Genomic DNA, 15,648 nt, shown 5'->3' on the forward strand with positions numbered 1-15,648 from the left:
CTGGAATGACAGAGGTTGAGGGGTGACCTGATAGAGGTCCACAAAATTATGATGGGCATAGACAGAGTGGATAGTCAGAGACTTTTTCCCAGGGTAGAGGCATCAATTACTCGGTTGAAGGTGCGAGAGGCAAGGTTTAGAGGAGATGTACGAGGCAAGTCTTTTACACAGAGGGTAGTGCGTGCCTGGAATTCGTTGCCAGAGGAGGTGGTGGAAGCAGGGACGATTGTGACGTTTAAGGGGCATTTTGACGAATACATGAATAGGATGCGAATAGAGGGATACGGACCTCAGAAGTGTAGAAGATTTTAGTTTAGACAGGCAGCATGATCAGCGCAGGCTTGGAAGGCTGAAGGGCCTGTTCCTGTGCTGTACTTTTATTTGTTCTTTGCTTTTTGTTCATTGGCTGGTGGCTCCACGTTTACAAAATTGGACATGAGCGACACTTATCTACAGCTTGAGCTCGATAAGTCCTCACGGACCCAAAGAGAAAATGCTGGAAAACCTCAGCAGGTCTGGCAGCATCTGTAGGGAGAGAAAAGAGCTAACATTTCGAGTCCAGGTGACCCTTTTTTCAAAGCTATAAGACAGAGAAAGGGGGAAATATTTATACTGTGGAGTGAGAATGCAAGATGAGTCATAGCCACAGAAACCACGTGGAAGGAGTGCTAATGGCAGTCCCCAGAGAGAACAAAAGGTGTGAAAGGCCAAACAGCAGAGAAACTAACATCAGAGGGTGAACTGTGACAGATATAGATGTGGGGGGAGGGGAAGAGGAAAGCAAAAGGGAGAAAGAGTAAGGAAGGTGGATAAGATGGGGGGGTGTTAAATATATATAAAGAAAGACAAGAAATAAAGAAATAGTAAAAGACAGTTAAGATGAAATGGGATGAAAACAAATGGGCCGAGGTGAGGTAGTGCTAATCATCTGAAGTTGTTGAATTTGATGTTCAGGCCGGAAGGCTGTAGCGTGCCTAACCGGAAGGTGAGATGTTGTTCCTCCAGTTTGCGTTGAGCTTCACTGGAACATTACAGCAGGCCAAGGACAGACATATGGGCATGGGAGCAGGGTCTTGTGTTAAAATAGCAAGCAACAGGAAGGTCAGGGTCCTGAATGCACACAGACCGAAGGTGCTCAGCAAAGCGATTACCCAGTCTGCGTTTGGTCTCTCCAATATAGAGGAGACCACGTTGGGAGCAGCGAACGCAATAGACCAGATTGAAAGAGGTGCAAGTGAACCGCTGCTTAACCTGGAATGAGTGTTTTGGGCCTGGGATGTTAAGCATGAAAGAGGTAAAGAGGCAGGCGTTACACCTTCTGTGATTGCATGGGAAGGTGCCATGGGTGATGGGAGAGGTACTGGGTATGGTGGAGGAGTGAACTAGATTGTCTCGGAGGGAACGGTCTCTGCGGAATCCTGACAGAGGGAGTGAAGGGAAGATGTGTTTGGTGGTGGCATCACGCTGGAGTTGGCGAAAATAGCAGAGGATTATGCTTTGCATACGAAGGCTGGTGGTGTGAAACGTGAGAACGAGGGGGACTCTATCCTTGTTCTGGGAGGGAGGGGAGGGGGCGAGGGTAGTGGCGTGGGAGATGGACCGGACACTGTTGAGGGCCCTGTAAACAACTGTAGGTTGGAAATCATAGTTGAGGCAGAAGGAACACATTTTCGAAGCACCATTTTGGAAAGTGGCATCATCGGAACAAATGCGACGGAGGCGAAGGAATGAGAGAAAGGGATGGAGTCCTTACAGGGTGTAGGGTGCGAAGAGCTGTAGCCCAGATAGTTGTGGGAGTCAGTGGGCTTGCAGTGGATATTAGTAGATAGTCTATTGCCGGAAGTGGAAACAGAAAGATCAAGGAAGGGAAGGGAAGTGTCTGAGATGGACCAGGTGAAAATGATGGAGGGGTGGAAACTGAAAGCGAAGTTGATAAATTTTTCCAGGTCCGGATGAGAGCCTGACGCGGCACCAAAATAGTCATCAATGTATCGGTAAAGGAGTTGCGGGAGGCGACCCAGGTTGGCCTGAAACAAGGAATGTTCCCACATACCCCATAAAAAGGGAAGCGGAGCTAGGACCCATGCGGGTACCCATTGCTACACCTTTGATTTGGAGAAAATGGGATGAGTTAAACGAGAAGTTGTTGAGAGACAGAACGAGTTCAGCCAGGCGGAGGAAAGTGATAGTGGATGGGAATTGTCTGGACCTCTTTTCAAGAAAGAAGCAAAGAGCTCTCAGGCCATCCTGGCGTGGGATGGAGGTGTAGAAGGATTGCACATCCATGGTGAATAGAATGCGGTTAGGGCCCGCGAACTGGAAGCTGTCAATATGACGCAGGGCATCAGACGAATCCCGGATGTAGGTGGAGAATGGAGAGACAAGTGAGGATGGAGTCAAGATAAGAGGAAATGGCAGCACGGTGGCACAGTGGGTTAGCCCTGCAGCCTCAGGTTCGATTCCGGCGCTGGGTCACTGTCCGTGTGGAGTTTGCACATTCCCCCCATGCTTGCGTGGGTTTCGCCCCCACAACCCAAAGATGTGCAGGGTAGGTGGATTGGCCATGCTAAATTGCCCCTTTAATTAGAAAAAATGAATTGGGTACGCTAAATTTATATTAAATTTTTTTTTTTTTAAAAGATGAGAGGAAATAAGTTTGGTGGGGCAGGAGCATGCTGACACAATGTGCCTGCTGGGACAGTCCTTTTTTGGATTTTTGGAAGTAGGTAAAAGCGGGCTGTCCAGGTTTGGGAGACGATAAGGTTGGAAGCCATAGTGGGAAGGCATCTGGAGGAAATGAGGTCGCTAACGTTGTTGGAGATAATGGCTTAATGTTCAGTGGTCTGGTCATGGTCCAGGGGGAGGTAGGAGGAAGTATTTATCTTGAGGAGAAAGTCCTTATGGAATTACATCACAATGAATATGCACAAGAGTATCCAAGAGTACAGCTGACTCACCTTCAGATTATCCTCAGCATGTGTAGTCACCCAGTGCATCATAGTGAACATCCTGTGTGGATTGCTGCGAGTTGTGGATTACTTAGACAACATGATCATCACAGGGACCACGATCAGGAGCATTTACAGAACCTCGAAGTGGTGTCGAAGCGCATTTCTGAACATGGGGTCCCCCCTGTACCATATAAAGTGTGTGTTTCACACAAAATAATTTGTCTATTTGCAGTATTGGATGGACCAAGATGGCCTTCACCCAGTCGCCAAGAAGGTGAGAGCCATCAAACTGGCCTCCACCCTGTAGGACGCCATGGAGCTTCCTGGATTGATCATTTATTATAACAGGTTCATTCTGAATTTGGCAACCATCCTCGCACCCCCTTCATTTGCTCCTCAAGAAACGCCAGACTTGGGTGTGGAGCAAGGCCCAGGTTGAGCATTTACAAAAGTGAAATGGCAATTGTCCTCTTTGGGTTTGTTGACGCTTTTTAATCCTTCAAAGCCATTATTCATCACATATAATGCACCGCGTATGGGATTGGGGCAGTCCTGTCTCACCGGATGAGTGATGGCCGTGGACATCCAATCACCTTTGCCTCAAGGATGCTGGCCGCAGCTAAGTGAAAATACACTCAAATAGAAAATACGCTCATATTTGGAGCGAAGAGATTTTATCAGTTCGTCTGTGGCCGCCAGTTCTGTATCATCATGGATCCCAAGCCGTTGCTGGGACTCTTCTGTGAAGACAAGGCGAGCCCACTGATTGCTTACGCAAGGATGCAACGCTGGGTTTTGTTATTGGCATCTTACGAATACTCTTTTGGGCACCACCCAGGGACCCAGATTGTGGATGCTGATGCATTGAGCCATCATGTCCTGCGTTATATGGGAGTACAAACTCCCCCCACATTGAGGAGCAGGGGAACTCCATTTAGCATTGTTTAAAAGGTCAACAAGTAAGGCACCGACCAGAGAGAGAGACCCAGTAGGGATCTACTGGGAAGGGTATATGAAGTTATTGTAAATAAATCTAAGTTCTTTATTTTACTCGGTGTGGACCCCCCGTGTCCTTATTAAATCAAGGAGGAAGTCATGCTTGCATGGTGCATGCCACTTACATACAGTCATGGATATCGATGTTCGAATTTCAAACTGACAGGGAACATAATTTCAAGGGGAAACTTAATTCCGGCGAGGTGGACTTTCAATGAGCAAGATGACTTGGTAATGCATACAAAAGGGCTTCCAGACATTGGTCGGCGGGAAGCTCGACCACCTTTAACCCTTCTTTAAAGTCCCAAGAACAGAATTCCTAAAGTTCATCCATCCATCAAGAAAATGATTTTTGGCCTCCGCCTGCATTAAGTTCCCCCACCCGCCAAGCTTCCCGCTGTTTGTGGGACTGGAAGATTCTGCCCAGTGGTTATAGTTGCTGTAGCAAAAAACATTTAATCAAAGCCAGTTATGGCATTGCTTACTTTTGTCCATGAGCAAATAATGCATGTGACTCCTGGGTGTTTTGTCTTTTCTCCTTCTCCAAACACAGAGTTTTTCTTTAATATTACCTCTGTCCCTTCCACAATTTGGAGCACAGAGTGACCATGACGGAGTGCAGCGTTAACAAAGTCCTAGGTTTAAGAAGTTGGTGCAATGGAGAAGGAGGCATTATTCATTTTAGGCTGCAGGCCTCTCACGTTGAGATCTAATTGAGGTATACAAGATGCTAAACGGTATGGATAAAGTAGATGTGGAGTTGATGTTTCCTCTTGTGGAGCATTTTAAAACGAGCGGCCATAATCTTAGAACAAGAGGTAGCAAATTTAAAACCGATTTGAGGAAAAACTATTTCCTCCAAAGGGTTATGAATCTGTGGAATTCGCTATCCCAGAGTGCGGTGGATTCAGGGACAGTGAGTAAATTTAAGGAGGAGTTGGACAGATTTTTAATTGGTAATGGGTTGAAGGGTTATGGAGATTGGGCAGGATGGTAGAGTTGAGGCTATGGTGGGATCAGCCATGAGGGTGTTCGGCTCGAGAGGCTAAATTGCCTCCTCCTACTCCTAGGTCATGTGTTCTAGGGAGGAGATGCTCTGGCTGATTTAACAATCCAGCTCTCGGTGTGTAACATTGTAGGCAGCAAATGAGGAACATATCAGCCATGATAGAATGACGGAGTAGACTTGATGGGCAGCATGGCCTAATTCCGCTCCTATATCTTATGAACTTATGGACAAGGTACTGTATGTGTGCAGCTACACAAGAAAAATTTAAAGGGCTTGCATATCTAAACAAATTACCCACACTACAAAGCAATTTGAGGGTACGTCAGAAGAAGAGGCTGCATTTTATTACCCCCAGTAGCTGGTGAGTGTTTTTATTTCACTGCAACCCATCCATTTTTTCCAATTACATTGGGCACTGATTTGTTTTAAAAATATTTTATTCAAATTACTTTTAGTTAATTGATTTATTTTAATCAGAAAGTGACCTTTTATAAATATTACAATCAAGGCTTCATATCGGGAGTTGAGACCCTCATCTACTGAAATTTCCTGATTAGATATCTTCATTATTAATTAAACCATGGTTTACAGAGCTAACCACTGATAAATCATAAGTAGAGTGGACACAAAACCCATGCTAAGCACAGACCTTAAAATGGGCAACTTGATCTTTATTGTTAGTCTGCACCAACTAATATTTTCATATTAATGCTGCGAGCTGACACTTACCAACAGAGTATGTACGGGTGGTTCTCCCCTTAATGTTGGGGCACTAATAAACTTAGCTTTTTTATTTTGTCACTTAACTAGGAAACTGTAACTAACTATTACTTTGCTAAAGTAGTAACACACCAGCTAAATCACTTGATTACTAAAGTAATTGATTCAATTAAAATAAACTAATCAAATAAATAAAGGTTGGATGGACGTGGTGTGCCGTAGCTGCAACATGTAGGCATTTGTGGAGAACAGTGTGATCCCAGAAAACCATATCATTGGTCAGTGTCTTCAGCTCAAGGAACTTCAGCTCAGGGTTTTGTGCTGGAGTCCAAGCTGCAGATATTGTGGGGCAACAGCGAGGGGGAGAGTCAGTTGCCACGATGGAGAGGATGAACAACAGGGCATACAGGAGTGACGTCTGATACATTGATGGGAAAAGGGTTTGTGCAGAAACGTGACCAAATGTGTTCTCCATTACAGTTCCTCACAACAAGAACAGACAGCATTCCCGCAGCTCCATCACCCCCTCTAAGGACGATGAGACAGAACATTCAGAGGAGTCAACATTATGTAATTCCCTTGCACCCTCCACCAGCGCAGAGACAATCAGCTTGGTGGGTAGGCATTGGCGATGGGGCTCTGGGTAACAATCTAGAGAGCACATCACAGACAGATCCCCGCAATTGCCCAGGTCCATGATGGTTGGAGGGCTGCTGGAGCCGGGACCCATGCTGAGCCCCAAGGTGATGACATGCCCCTGGAATCGACCATAAGAAACCAGGTCTGAGATGCAAGGATGGGTGGGGGAACATGCAGTGAAGTCTGAGGCTATCCGTAGCCTTGAGCAAAAGAGGGGGGAGTTTGTCCAAGTCCTGAGTGCTATCATTGCTCCGTAATGCGGGCGCTTGTCTTCTTCCTTGGAAAATCCGGTGCCTGCCACGGAAGGTCAGTTCCAGCTGAACCCAATGGCTGCTGGATGTGTTCAAGCTTGCATTCCGTTACCCTACCTATGGGCTCAGTTAGCAGTGTCTAGGTCAGAGGGGGGACCGACCATTTTGATCTTCCTTCTCCCCTTGGAGTTGCAGAAAGAGCGGCTGCAATGGTTGCAGAAGCACTCAAGAAACACCTGATGCATGGGTGTTCAAATTTCAGTACGAGGCAAAGGCTGCTTAAATTTCAGCTGCAGTAAAGAACAACCATACATCTGCTACGGCGGGAGTTTTCAAAGTGCGGGTCACGCTCCACGGGTGGGTTGCGGGCGGTTTCCGGGAGGGTCGCGGAACGAACGGTTGCAGCGTTATGTCGTGCTCCTGATTGCAGAGGAATCACCCACCGGCCGCTACCAGCTTTAAAATTGAAAATGGTGGAGGCTGATACCGGTTTTTAAATGAGAGCTATGCAGTCTTCCAGCCAGAAGCGGCAGCAGTCAGCAGGTCATGTGCCCTGTGTGTACACATGATGCCATGCACCCTGTGTGTACATGATTTTGGCATGAAATCACAGAGCAGAGCTTCCATTTTCTTGCTGCTAGCAAGCAAGGCATGACGACTGGAAAGGTGAATCATTTGGTTACAAGGATCAAACAGCCAGAGACAAAAATAGGCAGTGTACCTACTGGTCAGGATTTCTCATCTGAATCTGCTGGAGAGAGCTGCACAGGAGAGTCTATGGCAGGACAGAGCAGTGCTGGTGTTAGTTCTGTACAGAGCTCCAGGGCCTCTGGTAAACAGCCTACATTCCCTGCAGAGAAAAAACTTAAATGAGGAACATAGCAGTATGAAGATGATGTCAGGAGGTATGTCTTTGTTAACTGTGCCAATGCAAATCAGGTTGCAAAGCACATGAGTGTTCTATGCAGGGAAGTGCTGGCAAATGAGAGTTTAAAACCCTCAATAACTAAAAGGCATTTGAAAACTACACATGTCGAGTTTCAAGACAGACCTCTCGATTTCTGTCAAAGTATGCAGCGAGAGAACCTAGATCATCAGCTGAATCTCTTACCAAAAATGTAACATTGAATGACATAACACAATTGGCCTCATACATGGTAGCGTACTGTGTAGTTAAAGAGAAAATGCACCACATAATAGCAGATTAATTCTTCCTGCAGCACTAGACATGGCTCGTATGATCCTAGATGAGATGTCAGCTGAAAAACTGAAGTGCATCCCACATAGTGATAATACAGTGGTTCACTGCGGTATAGCTGCAAATTTAGAAGTCTAACTTATTTTACATTTAATGTCAGCACAGGAGTTTCAATACAACTGAATGTAAGTGCAGACGTTTCAGATTGTGCAACATTGCTGGTTTACATAAGGTATATTTGGTACAATGCATTTGTTGAGGATTTGCTGTGCTGTCTGTCATTACCAACCCACACGCCTGGTGCAGAGATTTTTTAACCATTGAATAATTACGTGGTTGAAAAGTGCGGGCTCAACTGGCTTCATTGCAGACGGCTCATATGTGATGGGGCAGCCAACGTGACTGAGAAACACAGTGCAGTTATAATAAGTATTAAGGAGGCACTCGTCAGGACATTGTTTGGAATCATTGCTTTATTCATCGCGAGGCATTGGCATCAAAAGGAATTCCATCCATCTTGAAGTGGTTTTGAAGTTGAAAGGAATTGTGAAACTTGTAAATTTCATTAAACTCAGTTCACTCAATACCAGGCTTTCAAAGCTCCGTGTTCCGATATGGGGGCTGAGCACACACATTTAGTTCCACATACAGGTACGTTTGCTGTCAAGGGGTTGGGTCCTTGGCCGAGTTTACGAACTGAGGCATGAAATCAATGCTTTCCTCCTTGAAAAATCATCCCCTCTGGCTGATTCATTTGGTGATGAAACCTGGATGCTAACTATGTCTTACCTAGCAGACATCTTTTCAATTCTAAATGAACTGAATCTCAAATTGCATGTGCAGGATGATGATGTCTTTCGGCACTGTGAAAAAATAGATGCTTTCCAAAAGTAATTGAAAGTTTGGCAAGTGCGAGTGCAAAGCCAAAACTGCTACATGTTCCCCACACTGCTACAACACATCAAAGACAATAGTTTTAGTAAGGGAACTGTCAACAGACTGGCAAGCCTTATTCAGTCGCACTGGCTGTGCTGATCAACAGTTTTTGTCAATACTTTCCAGAGAAGTTTCAGATTTTGAAAGCAAAGTGGTGGGTGAAATATCCCTTTGAGTTTGAGACCCCAGAGTCAATTATTAACTTACAGCTGACTCCAAATGAGGAGATTGAACTTCTGCACCTCACCTGTGACAGCACATTAAAAACATGCCACAAGTCCATGAGATTGCCTGCCTTCTGGAGTTGCATCTCCGAGAAGTATCCAGTGCTGAGTAAAACAAGAATTTTGTTGCTATGGCCCTTCAAGACGACCCACATGTGCAAGTTGGATTTTCCGTTCTCACAAAGATGAAGGCAGTACAAAGGAACTGGCTGAACTCCGCACCTGATATGTACATTGCCCTCTCCTCCTGTGAACTTGATTGGAATGCGAACATGAGAACCAAGCAGGCTCGCCTGTTGCATTAAAGGTAAGTGAAAGTGGCATGTATCGTGAAGGTCGGCCGGTGTGGGTTGCGAACGTTGGCCGCGTGAGTCCTAAAGGTCAGCCGGTTGGCAAAAAGTGGGTCCCAGGAAATAAAGTTTGCAAAACAAGGGAAAAACAAGTGCTACAGTGTATTCATTTGCAAAGCTTTTGATGAAGAGAACGTTGATGACATCTTTGAGTCTAGTTCTACTGCATTTGACTGTTAAAATGAATGCAAATGGTTGGTCAAAATACACAGTCGAAGAATGTGCCAATGTTGCAATGCAATGATAAATCCTTCAGTGCCACGATGTACTCATCAACTCATTCACCAAATTTGTAGCATTTTGCTATCCCTAATGGCTTAAAGTTGAAATGTTCCTCCAACTTGATGATGAATTTTGAATGGCACATCTTTTGTCTTCTTGGGAGCAAGGTTTATGAATGTGATGTACACTTTCAGATCAATCTCTTGTAAGGATTATCCTGTTTAATCCCTGTCTGTTCCCCTTTCCTCCTTTTAATTTTCGTTAATCTTTTTACTCTTGCCATTTTTTGTCCATGGATGGTTCAATACCAAGCAGCTTACCTTTAATTTTAAAACAGGAAGTTCCAGCAGGATGTGCTGTTTGGTCTGACATCAGTGATGTCCCAGACTGACTGGCTTGGCTGTTAGCCAACGAGCTATTCCCCGAAAGCCAGGTTCTTCACAAGGACAGGCAGTGATTGGGCGAGGTTGTCTCAGTAAAAAGCCTCCATAGTAGTTTACCGTCCTCAAAAACAAATTGACTTCAGTTATGTTTGTGGGGACAGGCGCCTCCTTTATCGCCTTCACCTTGTCTTCCACAGAGTGTAATCCTTGAGCATCGCTATGGTACCCAGGTAGGTCATCTCATTGGCTTTAAAGGTCAGCTTCTCTTTCTTGAGGCTAACGTCAGCCTCCTGAAATCTTTAACATCTCTTCTTACTTTGCCTGATGCTCGCCTCTGTCAATCCAGTTATAAGGACATTGTCAAGGTATACTACAACCCCCCGGTAGCCCCTGTAGCAGACTCTCCATTGTGCTTTAGAATATTGCACATGTCGAAGACATACCAAAAGGCAGACGCTTGTCCTGGAATAGACCTTTCTGTATGTTTATCATGGCATAACCCCGGGAAGCATCATCTAATTCAAGTTGCTGGTATGCGTGATTTATGTCCAGCTTGGTAAGGTTGACCTCCGGCTTGCTTTGCATACAGGTCTTTAATTCTTGGGATTGGATATTTATCCAGATTTGCAGTCTGATTTACTGTTAGCTTAGTCGCATTCCGGCACCTGTTCGGGGAGGCTGGTACCCACGCTGCTGCTTTGTTCTACATTACAAGGCAGCTATTTAACCCAGTGTGCTAAACCAGCCCCAGAAATAGCTGGCTTGAAGTGCAGAACAAAGCAGCAGCACGGGTTTAATTCCCATACCAGCCTCCCCGAACAGGCGCTGGAATATGGTGACTAGGGGCTTTTCACAGTAACATTATTGAAGCCTACTTGTGACAATAAGCGATTATTATTATTATTATTATTAGGTTGGAAGAATTAGATATTACCCAGCCAGTTCCGTTCTCAGAACGGGCAGCACCTACAGTACCTGTCTTGAAACCGGACAAACCATCCACATTTGCGGCAATTATAAGCTAACAGTTAATCAGACTGCAAAACGGGATTTGGGGAGTGGTTTTTGGGGACAAATTCAGAGATTTTAGGGGTAATGGTGGCCCGAGCCCATGGGTGGCAATATTTGGGGTATAAGAAGATCCAGGAGTGCACGAGGGGAAAGAGGCTTACATGTTGGCCTTTGCCTCCCTGATAGCCCGGAGAGAATTTTGTGTTAGGGTGGCCGGTTCCGTGGGCGCCAAGGGCAACGGTTTGGGTGGGAATTTTTACATTTGGAGAAGATAAAGTTATCATTTGGGGTTCGTAGCCGGGGTTCGACTCAAGCGGAGGCAACTCATCTCCTTCTTCAAAAGGGAGTAATTGACAATGGGAGGGGGGAGGTTGGTTTCTTTTTTAATAGATATAAAATGGGGGATCTGGGGTGATATGGTAGGTGGGGGTGTTTATAATAACAATTGCACAATGTGTTTTGTACATAAAATTAAAATATCCTTAATAAAAATATATTATTTAAAAGGAGTGTGGTTACCTCCACATCGGTAACATTCCACTTTAAGTATTACTAATTGACTGCCTATTTTGTAGCTTTTTGTTGGCAGCTGAAATTGTTTCCCGCTTCACAGCTGCTTCAGCAGTTTTGGCAGCACGGATGGCTGCAGGTTCATGTCCAACTAATGGATGGCGCCATCTGTGTGCTTTGCAGCTCTTGTACACCATTTTCAGTGCTTTCCATGGCCAGCACCATCTCCATTGCTCATTTAAAGTTTATGTCGACATCGGCAAGCAATCTGCGTTGAATAGCATCGTTGTTCACGCCACAGACTAACCTATCTTGTAACATGTCGTTTAGAGCGGCTCCAATAATTGCTTCAGTTTAACAACGTAAATCATGATTGATGCGCCTGGGGCTCACCCTTTAGAACATAGAACATAGAACAGTACAGCACAGAACAGGCCCTTCGGCCCTCAATGTTGTGCCGAGCCATGATCACCCTACTCAAACCCACATATCCACCCTATACCCGTAACCCAACAAACCCCCCCCCCCCTTAACCTTACATTTATTAGGACACTACGGGCAATTTAGCATGGCCAATCCACCTAACCCGCACATCTTTGGACTGTGGGAGGAAACTGGAGCACCAGACTCCACACAGACAGTGACCCAGCCGGGAATCGAACCTGGGACCCTGGAGCTGTGAAGCATTTATGCTAACCACCATGCTACCCTGCTGCCCCCTAATTGCTTTGCATTTCATCTCCTCCCCTATTTTATGTGCGTGGAGATAATATCCACAGCCTCTAACCCCGACCCTGAGTACTGCCACTGCTGACATGGATCCCTTCCGGGATGGACCACCCAGGTACCAGAACCCCCCTCCACTCCCGCCCCCACCCCCTCCCAGACCAACAACAGATCACCTCCACACCCAAGTTTGGAATGAATTTGAATATCTGGAGTATGACTGATGGTTGAGGTTGCAATTGATTCTTCACTAAATGATTTGAAGTCAGGTGTACTTGGGGCTGTATGACTGTGAATGATGTTGTAGGTCTGAGTTCCCCAAACACTGAGGAGAATTGCTTTGCATTTCATCTCCTCCCCTATTTTATTTGCGTGGAGATAATATCCACAGCCTCCAACCCTGACCCTGAGTACTGCCACTGCTGACATGGATCCCTTCCGGGTTGGACCAGCCAGGTACCAGAACCCCCCTCCACTCCCGCCCCCCCCCCCCCCCCCCCCCTCCCAGACCAACAACAGATCACCTCCACACCCAAGTTTGGAGGTTTCATCAAATGATTTTACCCCCCAGCTCCATCCACTAATTGGCCAACACCACCCATCCTTGTGACACACTGCCTCAATGCCAGTTGGAAGGAAAAAGTCTCACCACCCAATTAGATGCTACTTGACTGTCAGACAAATAGTATTTCCCCCTATTTTCTATTGTTTTACATCTGGTAAAGAGAAGTGTTCAAAGCAAATGAGAAAAAAATATATATTTTGATTGTCCTGATGATTTTTCTCCAAGCTGGCACAGAGCTGTGTCTTGGAGATTGATCACCAATCCTTGGAGATGCAAGGATAAACCTGGAGGTTTGGTAGTCACACTGAAGCCAACCCCCACCCCTCCCCCAACCCCAAACACCCACATGCCGAAGCTGGACAACTTTCAGAGAGCGGAGTGCCGGCCAGTGTTTCTGCTTCTTATGGGTGAGTGTGAACTCTAGACTGTGGATGCGTAACGCACAATGTGCACTCACAGACACCAAAGATGTTCAGGCATCAGCAAGAGGTTGCTCAACTAGTTCCTCAGTTGCTGCCCATAGGAATCTGGGGCAAATGGTGTCCCTGGAAGCCCACACACAGAGTGGGAGGTCAGGAAGGCAAATTCTGGGACAATCCCGGAAAATCCAGGACGGTTGGCCACCCCGGTTACACATTTGGAACCACATGCAGGAAAGATAGACACCAAAGTGTCCAGTTCACGTGTTTGATGACAACATTGTGCACTGTGCTTATAACATATTACAAGCTGCAAGAGCTATTCTTTCTAAAGTACATGGTTGATTTGTGATTAAGACTCTGGTTTGCCTGGAATGTAGTCTGTTTAAAAAAATGTCATAAATCATTTCCAGTTTGTTGAAATGCAATAGAACTAGAGGGGCAAATAAGAGAGGGTAGAGGAGGCATCTCAATATGATATGGTAAAGCTGAGTAGAATCTCTGGCAGCAGCGCATCCCTCCCTATGAACTCAATGGATTCTATGCTCATTTAGAGCAGGAACCCAACAAACCATTGTCAACTGCCCCAGCAGCCACGGACACACTTATATCTACCGTCACAGCTTCCGAAGTCAGATCGGCCTTCTTGAAAGTGAACCCTCGGAAAGCAACGGGTCATGACGTGGTCCCTGGTCGTGCTCTCAGATCCTGACGGGTGTGTTTGCAGGCATCCCTCAAACTCTCCCTATTCCGATCTGAGGTTCCTACCTGCTTCAAGAAGACTACCAGCATACTGGTGCCAAAGAAGAACCAGGCACCAGACTACCATCCGGTGGCCTTGACATCTAGTGCTATGAAGTGCTTCGAGAGGTTGGTCATGAGGCACATCAAATCCATGCTCCCAGAATGCCTTGATCCACTGCAATTCGAATACCGCCACAACCGATTCACAGCAGATTCACAACTGACACTACACTCATCCCTGGAGCATCTCGACAAAAAGGACTCCTCCATCAAACTCGTATTCATTGACTACAGCTCCGCCTTCAACACCATAATCCCAGCTAAGGTCAGATCAAAGCTCCAAACCCTAGGACTTGGCTCCTCACTCTGGAACTGGATCCCCAACTTCCTGACCCATAGATGACAATCAGTAAGAACAAACAACACCTCCCCCACAATAGTCCTCAACACCAGGGTGCCACAAGGCTGCATACTTAGCCCCCTACTCTTCTCCCTAAACACACACGGCTGCGTGGCAAAATTTGGCAACTTCGTCCACAAGTTTGCTTATGACACAATTGTAGTGGTCAGATCTCGAACAACGATGTGTCAGAGTACAGGAGGGAGATAGAGAACCTAGTGGAGTGGTGTTACGACAACAATCTCTCCCTCAATATCAGCAAAACTAAGGAGCTGATCATTGACTTCAGGAAGCAAAGTACCCCTGTCAGCATCAACGGGGCCATGGTGGAGATGATTGACAGCTTAAAATTCCTAGGTGTGCACATCACCATCAATCTGTCCTGGTCCACTCACGTCGACGCTACGACCAAGAAAGCACAAGAGTGCCTATATTCCTCAGGAAACTAAGGAAATTCAACATGTCCACATTGACTCTTACCAATTTTTACAGATTCACCATAGAAAGCATCCTATCTGGCTGCATCACAGCCTGGTATGGCAATTGCTCGGCCCAAGACCGTAAGAAACTATAGAGAGTCCTGAACACAGTCCATCACGCAAAGCAGCTTTCCACCCACTGACTCTGTCTACACCTCCCCCTGCCTTGGGAAAGCGGGGAGTATAATCAAAGAGTCCCTCCCACCCAGGTTAATCTCTCATCCCGCCTCTTCCATCGGTCTGAGAACACACACTAACAGGTGTGGTGATATGATTTGCGTAGCTGTCTGCCATTGGGGCAGAACACCGGCTTACCATTGGCCCTGGTCGGTCATGTGCCTCTCGCCCGATTGGTTGAGACCAGTCATGTGACAGCTCTCCGATTGGTCGAGAGGCTGAATTAACTACGCCTCCTTGCCGAGGTATAAATAGTCAAACGCCCGGCGGTCGTCCATTTTATTGTAGACAACCGCAGGGCTAAGTTCTAGCTTATTAAAGCCTAACTTTTGTAAAGCAACTCGTCTCTCGTGCAATTGATGGCTCATCAACAGGTTAAAAACAGCATCTTCCCCGCTGTTACCAGACTCCTGAATGACCCACTTATGGCCTGAACTGATCTCGCCACACATCTTCTCTACTGAATAGTACTGCACTCCGTATGTCTGTGTCTATGTATTTACAGTGTGTGTTTATCGTATGTCCTATGTTTTCTCATGTATGGAATGATCTGACTGGACTGCACAGAACAATACTTTTCACTGTGCCTCGGTACATGTGATAGTAAATCAAATCAATCAATCAATCAATCAATGATTCATGCCCAAAACTCCCACCTTAAGCATAATGTTGGCTTCTAGCTGGTCATTGTTGGCTTCTAGCAGGGGCAGCACGGTAGCACTAGTGGTTAGCACAGTT

The 15,648-nt window shown here is 46.1% G+C and overlaps 1 protein-coding gene and 1 pseudogene across 1 annotated transcript in view; both read left to right on the forward strand.

The window, feature by feature from the left end:
- Positions 1-15,648, forward strand: part of rxfp1 (relaxin family peptide receptor 1) — a 223,844-nt gene that overhangs the window by 120,998 nt on the left and 87,198 nt on the right. The window lies entirely within an intron of this gene.
- Positions 3,663-9,229, forward strand: LOC119963587 (annotated as a pseudogene).

This window comes from Scyliorhinus canicula, chromosome 3 (assembly GCF_902713615.1).
Source record: "Scyliorhinus canicula chromosome 3, sScyCan1.1, whole genome shotgun sequence".
In the NCBI taxonomy this organism is placed as follows: domain Eukaryota; kingdom Metazoa; phylum Chordata; class Chondrichthyes; order Carcharhiniformes; family Scyliorhinidae; genus Scyliorhinus; species Scyliorhinus canicula.